This window comes from Sylvia atricapilla, chromosome 1, assembly GCF_009819655.1.
Source record: "Sylvia atricapilla isolate bSylAtr1 chromosome 1, bSylAtr1.pri, whole genome shotgun sequence".
In the NCBI taxonomy this organism is placed as follows: Eukaryota; Metazoa; Chordata; class Aves; order Passeriformes; family Sylviidae; genus Sylvia; species Sylvia atricapilla.
Window position 1 is genome coordinate 22845504 of NC_089140.1, and position 17609 is coordinate 22863112.

At 38.6% G+C, this 17609-nt stretch overlaps 1 protein-coding gene across 1 annotated transcript in view; it reads left to right on the plus strand.

Annotated features, from left to right (window-relative positions):
* The window catches only part of CDK14 (cyclin dependent kinase 14), a 312752-nt gene extending 296783 nt beyond the window's left edge, over positions 1 to 15969 (plus strand). Inside the window, exon 15 of the mRNA XM_066317133.1 lies at positions 11774 to 15969. The gene's annotated coding sequence lies outside the window, so the exon portion shown is untranslated. The remainder of the gene's footprint in view (positions 1 to 11773) is intronic.
* The last annotated feature ends 1640 nt before the right edge of the window (positions 15970 to 17609 follow it).

Below are 17609 nucleotides of genomic sequence, written 5' to 3' on the forward strand. Positions count from 1 at the left end.
GCCAAGGTAAAAGAATGCAGTGAAAGTAAGCTTCAAATAATATGAAATCTTTGAAAAGGACTAACCACCTTTGGTGAAAGGCTTTCCTGTTCTTAACCTTGTGTCATTTAAACTATTTAAATGAGCTATGCAAAACCTTACTTTTATAATGGAGCTTCAAAAAAAAAAAAGATTAAGTATTTCTTGCAGTTACAAGAAAACCAATGCTCATAGCACCTTTGAAAGAAAAGCCTTTAGTACTCCATCTTACCATGATCCCTGTCTTTGCATACCACAAAATGCACGGTATGTTGCACCTGATTTGACATCTACTATTTCTGCCACAAGCCTCTCTAGTGTGTGAGACTGGTTTTTAAAAACAAGTACATTTTTTAAGAAACAAAAAGGAAGGGGGAAGCCTCTGTAACGTCTGAAGGAGGTCAGGTTTTCAAAGACTGTAGATCCTGCTTGGTTTCTAAAAACTGAGTCTATGAGAGGAACCTCATGCTGGATTTCCCAAACCATGCATAATACCTGAACATCTTTGTCATACATGTAGAAACACTTCTTACCCAACCCAGATTTGGAACTCTGAGAAATAAAATCACTGTATTGCTCTGTGATCTCCTTATGTACTAGACAAAATATCCTCACTGCTGTAGTGATGCTCTGTAGAGGTGCTAATTCTGGAACATTTTTTCCATTTAATGCCACAGAGACTGCGCTGGGGAAATATTTCTGTTTTAGTGCTCCATATGGTTTTGTATATAAAAATGGAACTGGCAGGGAAGACAGCAGCTGGCCTGAAGCTGCTGGTAACTATTTCTAATGTCACAGATTTTCAGCAAAAATCCCAAGTGGGAGCTGTATAGGTGAAAGGACTGCATAGCAGTATTCAGCAAGTATCAGCATGCCCTCTAGGGAACAAGCATGAAGACAAGCAATATCTCATAAAGACACCATTGCATTTCCTAAACTGGGATTTTTTCCCTGCTCTGTTCCATTCCAGTCTTAAGAACTCTCAGGTTGGGAAGCAACTGAGGCTTGAAAAAGTCAGCTGCAAAGACTTCCTGATATCTCTGTCAATAAATATCATTGTATGGCATTCATGGTGTGGGTGGACACATAGATTAAGAGCTTAGGACATAAACATATTTGGAAATGTATTTCAAAATTTAAACACATCTATTACTTAAACTTGCCATTAATATAATATATTATAGTCATGGGAAGGATCATTCTGCTTCAGTATGTGAGGTCTGCTTTCTGTCTAATTTATATATACTTAAGGGTTGCAGTGCTGTCCTAAAAAATGTATTTTAATTGACATGAACACTTTGCCAAGATACTCAGTGTCTCAAAAATCACAGCAGCAAACAGGCTGTATAATCAGAGGTGTTTAGCTAGAATGATCTTTACTATCCAGAAGGCAACTGCAATAATATCTGTTCCATCAAGCTAAAACAAAGGCATTCATAACTCCACATTCCAGATTAAAAATTCCTTGCTTGTTTGAAAAGTACTTTCTAGGAAGAACACTAATGAAAATAAGAATGCAGGTGAGAAATGGATTTTTTTTTTTCTTTAATTTACGTCTCCCTCTTTTTTTCTTCCTTCTGCACCTGAACACTCACCCTGTCTTCTCAAAGGAAAAGAAAATGACGTAACTTAATTCCAAGCTGCCTGTAGGTACTTGCAGGCTACTAGAATGATTGTGGTAGTGATAAACATTCACACTTTGTTTTCTTAATAATTAGCATTTATCTGTGGGGTCTGAGGTAGTTTATAGTGCTGTGATCCTTTGCAGAGGCATCTTTAAATTCCAAGGGATCTTTGTTAGAGCAAAATGGTCCACACCCATCTCTAGACTATCCCACAGCTACTCTACACTGATTAAACCAGCAGCATTAAATTTGTTCCAAGACTACTTAGCTTTCAAGAAGTAGCTTGACTAATATTAACAATCACATGTGTACAAAATGCCCTATTTTTAAGTACCTGTGGATACTTTGATTTTTGCATGATGCAGGGCTTAATTTTTGGGAGGAGGTAAATGCTAATGAGTCATCTGGCAGGCATTTAGTCCTTCACATGTCATTTTGTCCAGTAGACTTTGCTTTGGGATAAAAGCAAAGGCAGGGAAAAGCAGGAATAAATTTCTGATTAAGTTCTCTGAGGATACGTACTTCTTGTTATGTTAGATGGGGAGGAGTGGAAGGAGATGGTCAAGTACATAATTTCATTTGGGTTTTGAGTTGGTCAGCTGTTCTGTTGCTGATAATATTAATTAATTAATTAATTAATTAATTGCTGTGCTTAGGCTTGAGTTGATAAATAGCACTGTTAATAACAGCGACCATCATTCCTGACAGTGGCAGTCAGTAAGTTTCATTTGTGCTATTTGGAGAACACAGTTGATCTGCTTTCCCTGATATAACTAGGGTTATATTCTTCATTCAAAGCTAGATAGTGATCTATAAAGAATCAGATGCTTTTCTATCCCGTCTGAATTCTCTGTATTCTGGTTAAATATGACTTGAGGCTTCACAAGCTGTTAAACATTTTGATATGTTGGCAGGCCAACATATTTTTGCTGCCTAAAAAAAAAAATTAGAACCAACCAAAAAAATTCAAAGGACTTCCAATCAGAGTAATGGGCTCTCAGCCATCTCTTGTTTGCTGCTCCCTTGAAACATGTACCGGAGATTATCCTTATTAGGCTATCTTACGGGTATTCCCACATCTTTTGAGTATGGTTTTCTTCCTTTTTAATTAGTAGGTCATTATGTGACAACTTCTGTCTGCTCCCCTAAGTGGCTGGCTAAGGCAGATTTCACAGTGTTTCTGGATACCTGAAAATAATTAGTAGCCATTTGTGAGTTGGGAGGTGGCTTCAGATTTTAGAATGAGGCTTTATTCTTAGTAATGCGCTGGGGAATGCTGCTGATGAAAAATAAGGATGTTATTCCATCATTTTGTCTTTGCAAACAAGAACAGCGTGATAAGTTTCTGTCTAGCTCTATCCAGGCAGTTCCTTCTTGCGCCATCACCAGTTTTCAATCCCATTAGCTGTGATAAAACTGGTTGGAAGTTTGCTGTTAACTGGATCACTTCACTGTGAAGTTCTGCATAAAAATGTCTCTTCTGATACCTTTATTGATACAGTGTACAGAGAGTTCCACAGTAAATTTTACAATATGAGCGACAGGGGCACAGGTGGCAGAGCAAGAACAAGGAACTAGGTTTGCAGCAGTGGGAATTTCTTATGCTAGCTCTGTCACGAAGGTGAGACGTGGTAGAAGGGTACCACAACTAAGCTCACTGACACCCAGTTGCTTGTAGTTGAATCTCTCATCCTTTGACTGTTTAGCTCTGCAAGAGAATTTAGCAATGAGCAGATCTCTCAGCAGCCATTCTGGAGCTCATTTTCTCCAGAAACGGGTTCAAACCAGTAACAAACCCGTTAACCAGGGCATTAATGCCTTTATATCATCTTCCAAAAGGTATTTCCTTTCTGAGTTCTGTTACAGACAACTGTAGCAGATAGGCTTTTCTTTCTTTCTTTCTTTCTTTCTTTCTTTCTTTCTTTCTTTCTTTCTTTCTTTCTTTCTTTCTTTCTTTCTTTCTTTCTTTCTTTCTTTCTTTCTTTCTTTCTTTCTTTACTTTTTTCTTTCAAATGTTTTAATTAAGGTATCTACAAATTTTGTTCAGGCACAGCATTTACTTATCTGTTTCAGAGATGAGAGCTGGTGCTACCACTGAGATAAGGATCTCATTGTGTCAAACACTGGCAAAAATTGTAGGTTTAGATTCTCTCATTATAGATCCAGGGAGACAGCATTTCTCCAATTCACATTCAGTCAATTCCTCTTTGGCAGGCTTTTTTACAAGTTATCAGGGTGAGAAACATAGTGATTTAGAACATATGTTAATCAGATAGAAAAAAGGTTAGAAGAAGTTGTAGGGATTTGGCTGTTTGTCAGGTTTGAGAAGTATATTCTTGCAAAAAACTAGCACTAATATTTTTCTGTTCTTGATGTGTACCAAAATCTTCGTGTTTTTGTTTTTAATAAAGCTTCCATGGCTTTGCTTGCAAACTATATTAAGCTCAGTAACACTGCCATTTTTGTAGTATCTTCATCTGAAGTACTAGTTTTCCCAGAGCTCACTCACAGAGGACTGTGCTTTATTCTCAAAAACCAGAAAACGTGCAGTAGATTCAGTCCTGGCCATTTTTCATGTGAAGCCTTATTCAAATGGTAATTGTGAAGGGCTTTGTGGACTTTGTTCTCAACTCAAAGAAAAAACTTCAGCTGTGGGCAGCTAGGGTAGGAAAGAATTAAAGAATTTTTGCTGAAAGACTTGTAGAAAACTAATTTGGAAGTTACCACAGCCACTCAAAAGTTAAAAGTGTACCTACAAATCAACTGTGAAACCAATCACATAATCAAATAACACTGGAAATTAATACTGTCAATAAAATATATTACAGTGAAGATCAGACTTGTATTCCTTTTTTTCTCCTCACAAGACACACTATGAAGGAATTTATTATAATATTTTGTAGAGACCTGTGTGCAAAGTTCACACAGTTGGTTTGCAATTACTGATATGCATATATGCTACTTAGCAACTGGTGTGTAATTTAAGGGTAAGTCTTGGCTCTTCAGAATCAGCCTCCCACACTGGACTATTAGGTGCACATTCACAGAGGCAGGTGCTGCAGGACTTTCATTTTGAATTTGTACTGTGCATAAAGGTACAATTTGGAAAGTTCACAGTCCAAGTAAAGATTTCAAGTACTACTTATGTTGCAACTGGTCTAATATTGCATTTTTGATAAATTTAACTGTATTTACATAATTTGAATTATTTACGCCAGCTAAAACTGAGCACTAATTTTTGAGACACTCTAAACCCGGAGGCTGGGACATAAACCAGGGCCCTTGTTACTAAACAGGTTTCAGTGGGAGGAAATGACTTGCCTACAGTAACATTCAGCAGCAAAACCAAAATCTTGGTTTCTGTTTTCCAGCCCCATATCCACAGTGCAATAGACATCTCACCTTTCAAAGGTTATGTCACTTACTTAAAGTATGCTCATAAAATAATTTAGTTTATAATTGTATTACTATTCTGGGGTTTTTTTGTTGTTGTTTTTTTTTTTTCTTACTAGTTTACAGTCCCTGTCTAGCACTCACTGCCTAAAGGGTCATCCCTTCACACCCACCCTGAAACTAAAGTCAGCTCCCACACACAAGTCTATTTCAAGTTGCAGGGCTCTGCTTAAAGGCAGAGTCAATCTGTGAAAAATTCTTTGTGGATAGAGGAATTCGTAACACAGCAATATGTCCATAAGGATCTGTATTATGATTTTTATGTTAGAAATGTGGAGAATATACAGCAATTTTCTTCACTTTAGACAGAGTCTGGGAAATCCCTTGGGTTTAAGAATACCAATGCAGTGACTAAGACACAGGCGAAGAAGAAAGACACAAAACAGAAGAAATGAACCAGTTAATCCTTTGCTATTTATTTGTCAAATAAGGTTTACTGCAAAGTACTCATAGCACTTATAATTACAGTGTGCTAGTATCCTGTATAGTGCTGCCTCTGTGAAAGAGTAGTAGCCAACAATTGCCAGGACAATCTAGAGGTGTAATTTAAACATTAAATTATATTAAATAGCTAAAGAAAGATAAAGTGCATTGGTAAAGATGTGGCCTATGTGAGGGGACAAAGGTGAGGATATTCTCTCTGTATTGAGTTATGACCCATCCTAAAAACAGGACTGGAAGTCACATTTCTAGTGTGTTTTGCAAAGGAGATTACACCTGATATTTTGGCCACACACGTAACTTGCACATATTTCACTATGGCTTCTTTGCTTCCTTAGGGGGGTGCAGGATCCTGAGTTGTCAGTGTAAACTGACCTTTCGTTATGGACTTTGACAGAAACTGAAATTAAACTGCAATAATTCAGCTCCTGAAATTTGCTTTGCAGACACATGACAGGGAAGAAGATACTTGGCTTCAGTGCTATTTTAGAAGTGATGCAAATCCGCTATGTTCCTGTGTTACAAGGCTTCTGAGTTCAGGAATCACGAACCAGCCTATAGCTGAAATTATTCTCTTCAAACCCTTCTCGGTTTGTCAAAAAATCCTAGTCTTTCTACTCTGTCTCTTTTTCTTCTTCTTTTTTTTTTTTTTTTCTGAATAAATTTTTAATGGCAGCCTTAAGTCTTGCCTCTCCTGTGTATTTTGGGGCATGGATAACTAGATAAAACTGAAGCCCAGCAGAAAGCAATTTAAGTAACCTTCTATTTAGCCTTAGTGAATAGTATTACTCAGGAAACCACAAATAAGGTATAGTCCATCGAAGAAAAGCTTCCAACAAAGCTAGGCTGTATACTGAAATAATCTTTGAACTAGCACCTCTGAAGATACACAGAGCAACTTTATAGGCATCAATCCACTGAGCCTTGTCCATGGGGTAATTCTGAGCCTGATCTAACAACACTGCAGATCATTTATTTTTCATATATAAGAACAAATGCATTTCTTTTAAATTTCACAGAAGTAAAACTTCACTGGAAGGAAGGCACACTATACAGTGTGACAATTCCATATTTTAAAGCATATATTTATAGAAATGTCTTTATATACTCATCCTTTCTACACACATTCAGACTCATACATACACATTTTTTTGTATGTTTGCATTTGTGCACATATATCATAGACATAGATACAAAGTAAAACATGTATGCATGTATATGTGTATATATATTTGAAGAGGGAAAAGGATTTATGGCGGCTGGCCAGATTTAATTTGTCTGCTTGTATTTAGCACTTAAGGGCTTATATACTCAGTTTGCTCAAAAGAGTGAAGAAGTAGTCCTTGCTTATGTCTCAAATCAGAAATGCATGAAGTGCAGCTGCAGAGATAATACATTCTCCCCAAAGGCTTTGGCTGAGCAAATTAGGTGTCAATGGGGTGCCTGCGCAGGCAGTACTCTCTCTAATTAGTCTCTTGAGCCTAGTCGGTGGCAGGTATAAGATGATCTAATCAATTGGTCTGTGTCTGATGGTACGTGTAAAAATCCTAGCAGGCAGAGCTGTCTCCCACAGGTCACTCACCTGCACAGCAGGAACGCTCATTTTCATTTTTCATCTCTTCCATCACATGATGCTGACAGTTGGTTTTAAGGAAATTGAATCCAAAAAATATCTAGTTCATAGGGCATGTAGGTCAAAATAAAGTTGCATTATGGGTATTGGTGATCCAATTAATTAATATTTATAGCAACAAGTTGCATGTAGATATTATCTGAGTGCAAATAGTATTGCTAATGTTTGGTTGGCTTTTTAAAATGATTTTTCTAACAAAGGTAGGAATAAAAGGTGTGGGAAAAATCACCTGTTAATAATATACCTTTTTTTTCAGAGAGGATGAACAGTATCTGTGGTGTCTGCATGTGTGGTGGAGGGAGAAGCAGAAAGAGTATTATTGTTGATGATCTTAAATACCTCCATGTTTCAGCTCATAAAGAATATGGTATCTCCAGTTGTCAGCTCACATTTTTATTTTAAAACTGGAATACTCTTATAATACTGCTTCATCAGCTGCCACATAAATAGACCTGCACTCTGAGTGTGCTTTGCATGCTAAAGACTCTGCTGGAGCACAGCTCCACCCGATGTGATAATTTATGCAGAAATTAAAAGTACCGAGAGAAGGATGCTGATGCTGCCAAAAGGAACATGAATTGAACTGGTATTTTTACAGGACAGGACGTTCTTTCATTAATTAAAATAAAGAAAAATATTTGGGATTTAATCACCCTCCTCTGCCTCATGTCTTGAGAGTATGATTAATGTTTAAATTACAAGCTTTGGTATGTCTTTCTAGAACCACTTACATCAACAGCTACTGCATTCTGAAGTTGGCATCTGCTGTTTTTAAGGTGCATTAACACTCTATCCCATTCAGGGTCTGGGACAAACAGAATGTATGCGGCAGATGCTTTCTCTAGGTAATGAACATAGAAATGAGTCACTTAATGTAGATCACTTAATATTTCAAGTACATCATTAAGTTACTTGTAGAAAGGTATTAGGTTTAGTAGAGATGTCATGAAAACAGGATCTGTGGTGGAAAAGTCCATTTTTGAGGCAGTCTGTTATGTTTCAGGGTTTGTTGTTGTTGTTGCTTGTTTGTTTGGGGTTTGTTGTTTTGGTTTGGTTTTTAAGGAGATATGAAAGAAGCCTGTTTTGCTCTTGGGAAATCACAAGTGGTAAATATTCCATTTAACAATTTACAATTTTGTAAGTAAAGCTATGACCAGAGGCCATAAACATAATCTGCCAAGTCACCAGGTAAATTTTTGATTCGTATGATGAGGGAAATATATAAATTTTAAAGCAAGGGTATCTCTAAAATGTATCTTTAAAAATACAAATATGGAATACTAAGCCATCTGGGAACTGAATGGCAATATTCTGTAGAGGGCCCTGCCTTGGCTCTTTGTTGTGTAAACGACTGATGTTTCAGTTCAAGAGCCACGCTGAAAAAAACAATGTTTTTAATAGAAAGGTTGGTTCACACCAGTCTAAGATTTTCTGGGTTTTTTATTGTGGATTTTCTGCTGTGGATAAAGAGATGCTCTCCTCTTTCTCCAGTTTAGGAGAGTTGTCTATCTGATGTCTCACCTTAAACAAAAATATATGTGAAGAGAAAGTGCACAGTGATTACAGCACTTCTGTGACAAGTGATGAATCTGTGTTCAGCGTAAGAGAAAGCTGGCACTCCATGGCAGCTCTCTGAGGCAGGGGAAGGGACTCCACCTGTTGATTCCACTTTTGAATTGACAATACACATGCAGAGAATTAGTGATTCAAATGCAAACATTATCTGCTCCTAACCACCACAACTGGTTGTGTCATGTAAGGATTTCATACACAGGAGAAACACCTCTGCAGGCAAAGCTGAGGGTTCAGCCTCAGAACACCCTGCCCATTCTGGCACTGGTGTGAGCAGTGTCTGTCATGCAAGCTGGCTTCTCAAACCAGGCATGTTGCACATTTCAACACTGCAGAGAGACTGAGACCGCCATACTGTTCCCTGGTTCCAGTTGTACTGTGTCTTCTACCTTTCCCCAGAACCATTAGTGAAATGTGGCACAAATCATGTTCTTTTCCAGTGATCTAATTTAAATCTGGAGCTTGTGCAGAAGGTGGAGGGTGGTGTTGCCCACCATACAGTCTGCAAGCTTCACAAGAAACCAGTTGCAGCCCTGGCATGGCAGGATCCAGCAAAGCTGGAGCTGGTAGAGCTGTGATCTTAAAACTGTGATCTGCCTTATACTGTAACCTCTGCTACCCTTCCTTAGTCTTCAGTGTTCTGCCTACAGTCTGCATTGGTGCTGGCAGTAGTTGCCAGCGTGCAAAGATTTTTTTTTTCCCCAGCTCTTGGTTTATTTATTCCTAAAGAATCTCTTAATGTTCTACGGCTTGATTCTGAAAGTGCTAAGCTTCTAATGAAGGTATTCCCCATGCCACAAGCTCAGGCCCTGCCCTCAGCTTTGCATACACAGCCAAACTTGAAATCAGACTGGGAAATTGTAGCATAATCCTAGGAGCATAATCCTCTCCTCATTTAGAAATTGTCCCGAGGTCCAGTGATAGAAAGGAAAAGTTCTATGTAATTAAAGTGCAGTTATTCTCAAATGAGCTATGACCCTCTGAGTAATTTGATAACTACTGGATAAGCATCCACCATAGACTTTTTTTTACTTATAATTTTGGTACCTGTCTCAGGTGTCCCTGCTCTTTATGCCGGTCTCTGGAACTCCTGTAATTTGGATTTAGCCTGAAATCAGGCCAGCTATTCTGTATCCAGGCAGATGTAGCTTCCAAATTGCAAGCCTGCTTTCCACAACTGGGGAGTAGGTGGCAGTGGGGGCAAATGCAGCCTCAGCATTGGAAAGAGCTTTGGGAGTTTAGTTGCTTCTTTCCAAGAAAGAGCTCCCAAAAGAACACCTCTGAAAAGTGCTCATGAAGCAAGGGAAATCGGGAATTTGGGGAGTATTATCACTGGTGTTTCATCACTGAGCAGTTGTGAATCTCTGCCCGTTACAAACATTGCTTTTCTTTTTAAGCTTTTGAACGTAAACTAAATGCATCAGCTCAAATGTATTCCTTGAAACAAGATTTATTGGCATTTCAGCCAAGCTTCTAGACCTTGGGGAAAGTGGGATTTTCATGCAGAATAGACAGTCCACACAAACTCCTGACACATTTAGGAAACAACCCAAGAAGGACTCTAGAGGTGGTAGACCAAACTTCAAGAGGCCCAAGATGCTTAAGAACAGGCTTCTGTTAATCCAATTCAGGTATCCTGGTGCTTAAAGAACAGAAGAAGAGTTTCAAGAATCATGACAGGACCACTGGAAATTATGGAAGTTAAGATATTGCGTAGACATTGGGGTGTTTTGTTGAAAGCCACAATTAAAATGCTATGCTTGAAACTGCAGTTTAAAACCCATGCCTTGTTTTTCTCCTGCTTTTGAAATGAGGGCTAGACTAGATTCACTGGCACCTGCATCCAGTTTGATTTAAATAGTTTTAGGACATGCTAATACAAACCAGTTCCATGCTCAATGAATATTTCAGCATTCTTTTTTTTAAGGGATGAAATTCCTTCACATCTGACTGTCTTCCTGCAACAGCATTTTAAAAATGTATCAGGTCCTAGAGAATTTAACAAATATATTTTCAGAATTTCTCAGAAAGTCTCACTTTATTACTTGGCATAGATTTCTACTTGGAGATTTATTAAGAGTTAAATATGTTAATTATAACATCCTTTCAGTGTCTTCAGTTCATCCAGTTCATCTAGCCTTCATTCAGCCTTCAGGTGGCTGTTGCAGTTATTGGATACTTTGTTTTCATGTCCCACATTCTCAGCCTGCCTCCTGGTTTGTGTAAACCCCAAAAACATCAGGACACTTCCGTGCAAGTCCAGCCATTGCTTTGAGCTTCTACATCAGCAGAGCGAAAGACAACATAAGTAAAGCTTTTGATAATGCTTATTTTTATATTTGAAAGGAGACTTTTCAATTATCTGCCTAGTAATAGAAATATACTGAAATAAAGGTGAATTCATTTAGACACAGCACACCAAGGAGCTCCAGAACCTGGTTATGTTTGCAGAAATGTTTGTGATTTGTCTCAGGGTTCCCCAAACAACTCTCAGGAAGGAAACTTAAGGAAACCTTTTCAAAAACTAGTTACAAGCATCGTTATGGAGGAGATCACTAGGGAGAAAGGAGGCAAAAAAGAAAGGGGGCAAGAAAATCTTGTAAACTCCAGAAGCTCTGCCTGCATTTTTAGCAAGCTTCCTTTGCATTCAGGGGGTGTGACCACCTTTAGAAGAGATGACTCTTTATGGCTGTCTGTAATTTCCTTGGAGAATGTCAGTACTAGTGGCACCTGGGAAGATTAGCTCTTGGGGCACAGACACATGAATATGGATTAATATATCTCACTTAAGTGACCATCCTGAAAACATTGGTGTTTTAAGTTCATTTTCCTGAGGTACCAGTTCTAAACATGCTTTGGAAGTCTGCCCTTCACTCTGAGCTGGCGTCTTCATAACTGGCTTTGGCCTAACCTATCTTTTACCAAGTGAAAAAAAAAACAAAACAAAACAAAAAAACCAAACAAACAAAAAACCAAACATTTTTAAATGCAATTCATGAGGCTTATTATAATTTATATTGTTTCCTTACAGGATTAAATTTACCAGGTTGGAGGAGGGAAACACAAACCTAATGAGGAGGCTGACACCAGGAAGGAGCCACGGCCTGTTTCCTTTCTGTCTCTATGGTGGATTCAAAAGAAAATTGAAGCTGGCAAGACCCTGTTTTTCCCTGCAATTTATTTAAAACCTTGCACGCATTTGGATACCTTGTGATTTCAGAGAACTATGTGAAGATTAAGCTTTTGCTTACTGATACATGGCATGTACTCTTTCAGTCTTTTGTGTTTGATTTTGTTTGATTTTCCACTGCAGCGCTGCATCTTTGTAAGGATTTTTATGCTTTCACCAGCAATGTCTTAAATACTTACAGACAACACATTTGGTGTTCACACTTCTTCAGTACCAACTGTACAAAAAGAGCCACTAGTGGCATAAAGGACTGTGTTTTCTTTGAGAGTTGCACATAGTGTGCAACCAATGGGAAGACTGTTTCTTCCCAGGGCAAGCCCAACTTGTCTGATCAGCTGACAATTACAGCACCTTGCCACTCTTCCTCAAGTGTGTTGGGTTATTTCTTTTTTCATTATCCCCTCAGACCATTCACATCCATTTAAAAACATGGCAATAATTGCATGTTTAATTCAGTACTCTAAATTTGGTTACTCTGCTTAGGCTATGTAGCATGCCAGTTTTCAAAATAGGCCTGTGAGAAGGACAAAGCAAAAATGATAAGATGTATGCAGCTGACAGATACACAGTGAATTCCTTATGGTTTTATTCCCTTCAAGAATATATCTTTCTTTTATGGATCTTGGGTAACATCTCTATGTTTTTCCTCACACTAGTTACTTTTTGGAATATTTTCTTGAAAAGAGATGATGAAACTGTTCTGTTTAATTCAAGGCAGATATTGAGGTACAGAAAAACTTCCTTTGAACGAGCCATTAAATCTAGCTGTGTTACTTAGCCACGTACAAAGCAAAGTGGAGAATTCTCCTCATCCCAGACTGTTTGCTGTTCCACACCAAAGCACCTTTTGAGTTATTTTCCATAGGTATTCTGAGCTGATTGGAAGGAACTACATGATCCTTAGTCTTTAGATAGCTTTTCTGAATGAATCATTCAAATGCAAAATTTTTGCAAGAAACTAAGTTGTGTGTGTGATTTTAGAAAAAGAAGCCCCTGTTACATTTTGGATGGGAGAGCATTGTGTTCAGGGGTGTGAAAAAGCTGCCCTGTTTACAACTTTGCATTCAGAGAGGGCAGGGTATGGTGCAAAAATCACTGTTGAGTTATAGTCCTGCTTGGACAGAAGCACTTGCTAGGCAATATTATTCTACACATAATTTTGACATCCTTTGCTTGCTGGATGCATTGAATTACATTTTAAGGAAGTGTGGTAACACTTTGGTTAGCTTTCAGTGCTTAAAAGGAGGGGAAAGGGATTTGTCCTACTGCCATCTTATTAAACTCCCAGCAGTGTTTAATAAGAAAAAGACACCCAATAAGGCAAATCCTTGAATGCACAAGTAGCTACAAAAGGTCTCTTAATGAACTAGGACAGGAGTCTACACTTTCAAAGAACTGAACCGTGGAAATATTCTCAATATTTGCACAGCCATTAAAAGACAATTTTCCCCAATGACATCTCTGTTTCAGGATCTGATAAAAGCCATCTGAAAGCCACTTTCAGTCACAATCCTATTTAGAACTTACTACAGTTCTTCCCCTCTGTTTATAAGGGGAAAAGTGACCACTGAACTTTTGAATTTATCACACACTGAAACTGCCTTAGACGTGGTTTGTTTGGGTTTCATGTTTCCTTTTTTTTGTAAGAGAAAAGTCTTTTATACATTATCTTTGCTACTTAAATTGTGTGCAGTTTGATGATTAAAATTAGCTATTTTTAGAAAAAAAAACTTGCTGCAAAATCTGAAGAATTTTTGAAAATGTAACAAAGATTTTGATTAGGAATATAAGGGTAGTTTCATAGATGCTTCTACTTGACAGCTTAAATTTGAAGGCAAGCAATTACACTGATCAACTAACCATCACTAAACCAAGGTTTAATACAGAGGGTAATTCCCCAGCTTTCCCACAAGCCTAGCACGTTACTATCCATTGTGACTCATGTACAGTGTTTGCTTAAGGTATGTATGTGTGTGTATGTGTGTGAGCACATGTGCGCCTGAGATTATCCTCTCTGCCCCATTCCCACTTTTAAGCAACCACTGAAATAAAGTTGATCCAAAAATCTTCAAACTCAATTAATTGCCTGAATGAAAGTTCACAAATGTCTAAGTTTCTAAACAGCAACTTAATCTTCAGCAGTAATGAAGTTATCTCACCTACTGATCATTAAGGAGTGACCAGGGTCTCTTACTTCTGCACCTACTTTCTGGGCACCCTGAGTGCCTGTGGTGACTTGGTTTTGCTGCTCTCCCATGGAGGCTCTGAGCCCGGGGGATGTTCTTCCGGCACCAAGGCAATCTAGGCTGAGCAGGATGGTACTTTTCACATGACCACAGCAAATTAATCTTCTGTAACATCAAATCTGCTGGGAAATATCAAGGTTTTTTTAGACAGTAGAAGCTCCTTTGGCCAGGGAACTAACAGTTGACACGAAAGCTTTATTTCCTTCTTCTCCCTTCCAGCAGAGCCCTTACCTGCATGGTTAGCCCGACATCCATCAGTAATGACCCCCAGACAGCTGCCCACCTCTCCAGCTGTTTTCACCACAGCTCTTCTCAGTGTTGCAGAATGGACTGTTTAAACCCTATCAATGCATTTGAGACAGCTCCAGCAAAGATCAGTAGTGTAATTCTCTTTTTCTCTCATCCTTCTGAAATCAGTTCCCCAAAGGATCTTTAAAGAGACAAGTTGCCCAGCCTTCCAGATGTGCTGTGTGGGTACCTGGAAGGTGATGTTTCACATTGTCAACATGGTCACGTTGTTGAAGTCAAAAGATGGCTTCAGTGACCAATAGTCTTTGAGCAAATCTGTTTCTCCAGGACCCAGAGTCAATAGCTAGCAACAGCTTAAACTTGCATTTTAGATCCAGTAGATCTGTCCTGGTGATACTTGAGAGAATGTGGCTTTGCTGCGAGATGGGGGGGCAGAAACAGGACAGCAGGTATAGCAGGCAGATAAAAGTGCAAGGGCATGTTCTGTCTCTCTGTGGGATCTAATATTAAGTGAATGGGGAAGATGGTGAAGATGGTGATATGGTCTGCATGATATAGAGAGTCCTTACAAGTTCAAGTTCACAGAACCTAAATTTACCAGTCAACCAGCTGGAGATTGCTCAGTCCTCTCTCCTGTTGGGTTCAGATCAACTCTAATCCACACCCAGCAGGCACCACCCCAGACAGGACACTCCAATAGTTCTGACATGACATTACTGTATGGGGTCCTTTTAATTCTCACTCTTAATCAGAACCATAGCTTAGGACAAGTCATCAGTTCAACAGTGAAAATTCAGTCTGCAGTAGACAGAGGCACACTGGGTTTTGCTTTCTCTTTGGTGTGTAGGAGTTCTGTGCTTCAGACTCCTGGTAAGAGAAGGTAAGATAAAGAAATAAATACCCCGTGGATTGGTGGGTCATACACGCCTCTGTGTCAGTGCACGCAACCAAATGTGTAGTCAATGCTCTGATATGCTCATATACAAAATATTCATCTGTGAATATTACTGGGTTTGTAATCTTTGTTATATAAAAGGTTTAGGCTGTACAGACTAAGGAGCAAAATGCAGATACCCCATTATAGACAGAATTAGGTTGCATTACTGAGCATAACAGTACTCTCCCCTATCAGCATTTAGGTGGATTGACTGTACGTTACTGCCTTGCATTTTTCACATAAGCAAAAAAATCTGAAAGTAAAGGATGCACTAATAATTCCCATCCCCCAAAATGCATTTCAGTGGTGCTGCATACAAAATTCCTGCATGCAAGCTTCCATGCAGATTTTTGTATGGTGCACTAAGAGGTGTTCTTTTTTAACAAATAAAAAAAGCGGAGGGCTGGTACATGAAAACAATGTTAATGTAATTAAATATATATATATACTTCAGAAGAACAGCATAGTAAGCAGTACAGTAAAATAAATGTCGCATTATTTGTTACACCTTGTAATTTGTCTGTATTATGAAAGATGTAATGGTTTGTCAGCTGTAACTGTTGTTTTATTGTAACATCATATTGAATAAAGTGTAGCAGAATCTCTCTTCTCCTTTGTATATGTGATCTAGACCTAACCCAAGGAATAAAGCCTTTCTCTTCTGCTTTGTTCTCCAAAAACTGAACAAGGAAATTGTTGTAAGCAACAGATTTTTAAGGAATGGGAAGTACTTGGGAGTAGGCAGACACTAGACAGTACACTAAACAGGAATATGTTGAAAAGACTAGGCTCCAATTCAGTCAAACATGAGCTTCATCAAAACTACCAGGCAATCCTGACTACACGGGACAAGATTCTTTGCATTTCTGTCTGTAATTGTAAGTTAATGATTTGGTGTTTCTTTCTATTTTGTTACATATGTGACAAGGGACCTCTTTACAGCACACTGAAATTTAACCAAAGTAGTAGAAAAGCCATTATTCTGAAAAAAAAAAAAAAAAAGAAAACAAACCCAACAGGTGTGATTTAAATACATCATCATATGGCTTATTGCAACTGCTCTTAAATAGAAAACTGATAATTCTGGAAGATAATTAGGCAAAACATACAATACGTATTTTTCAGAGCTTTGATGTGGAAGTGTGATTTATCCTTGTTCATACTTGATTATATATTTCAATCAGTGAGTGTATGCTGCCTTGACTCTTTGTCTATTTGTGCATCATAGCATTAGATAAGCAAGTGCTTGCTCACACTATGTATTATCAATGTGTGCCCAGTATTTTCTGCTCATTTCCATTGCTCCTAGCTTTTTGGGTACTAGCATCTTGCTAGGACCTATTTTTAGACAATGAATGCTAAATCAATGCAGTTTGCATAGACTTTGCTAGAATATTTCCCTGAAATGTCAGAATATGCTCTTTCAGCAAACACAAGAGTCTATAGGAGTCATTTTGATCTGGGATGGGGGATGGCTGGAGAGCAAGTGCTCATACTGTGTAAGCTGATGGGGCAGCAGCCCTAGCCTAAAATATGAATAATGGAGGACCTAGATTATAGTCTCGGCTCCAGCTGATTAGAAATATTTGAAGATAAAAGGGTCTTCCTTGGAGCTAGCACAATATAAGCTTGAATGTGGGTCTTCAGTGTTTCAGGTTTTATCCAGTAAAATAATGTTCTGGCCCCGTTCTGATCACAGAGCACTTCAGGAAAAGAATCCTCATGTTCAATCTAGAAAGTTGCTGCAGAATGACATCACCTGCACCCAGAGGGCATTGCACAAAAACAAACTAAGAAAACACATGCATGCTCATCTATTTATTTTTTAGCCTCAGTTCTCACTGGCCAGGGCAGGTTTAGGAAGGTGTTGCCTTTTTATAGCCTAGATGAATAATTTGTATTCCTGACTCACTACCTGTATGGCAACTTCAACCTACAAATCCCTCTGATACAAATGAGGACCAAGAATTATTACCTAAAAAGGTTTGTATGTTTGAACACAGGGTACCAGGAAGCATGTTCAGAGTCAGCCTTTAATTATGTAGTGTAATCCTTAAAGCTGTCTCCTGACCCCCTTGGCTGCACTCCTAGCCTGTTTAGCCCCAAGGTTTTCTTCCTAAGCTAGCCTGGCTGCTACGGCAAAGCCAGAGATTCATTTAGCCAGAATAGCAGCCACCCCTCCCCCAAGAAAAGAAAAACCAGAGGGAAGGTGTTGGAGCAACCCTGTGCCACTGGGTTAACACAT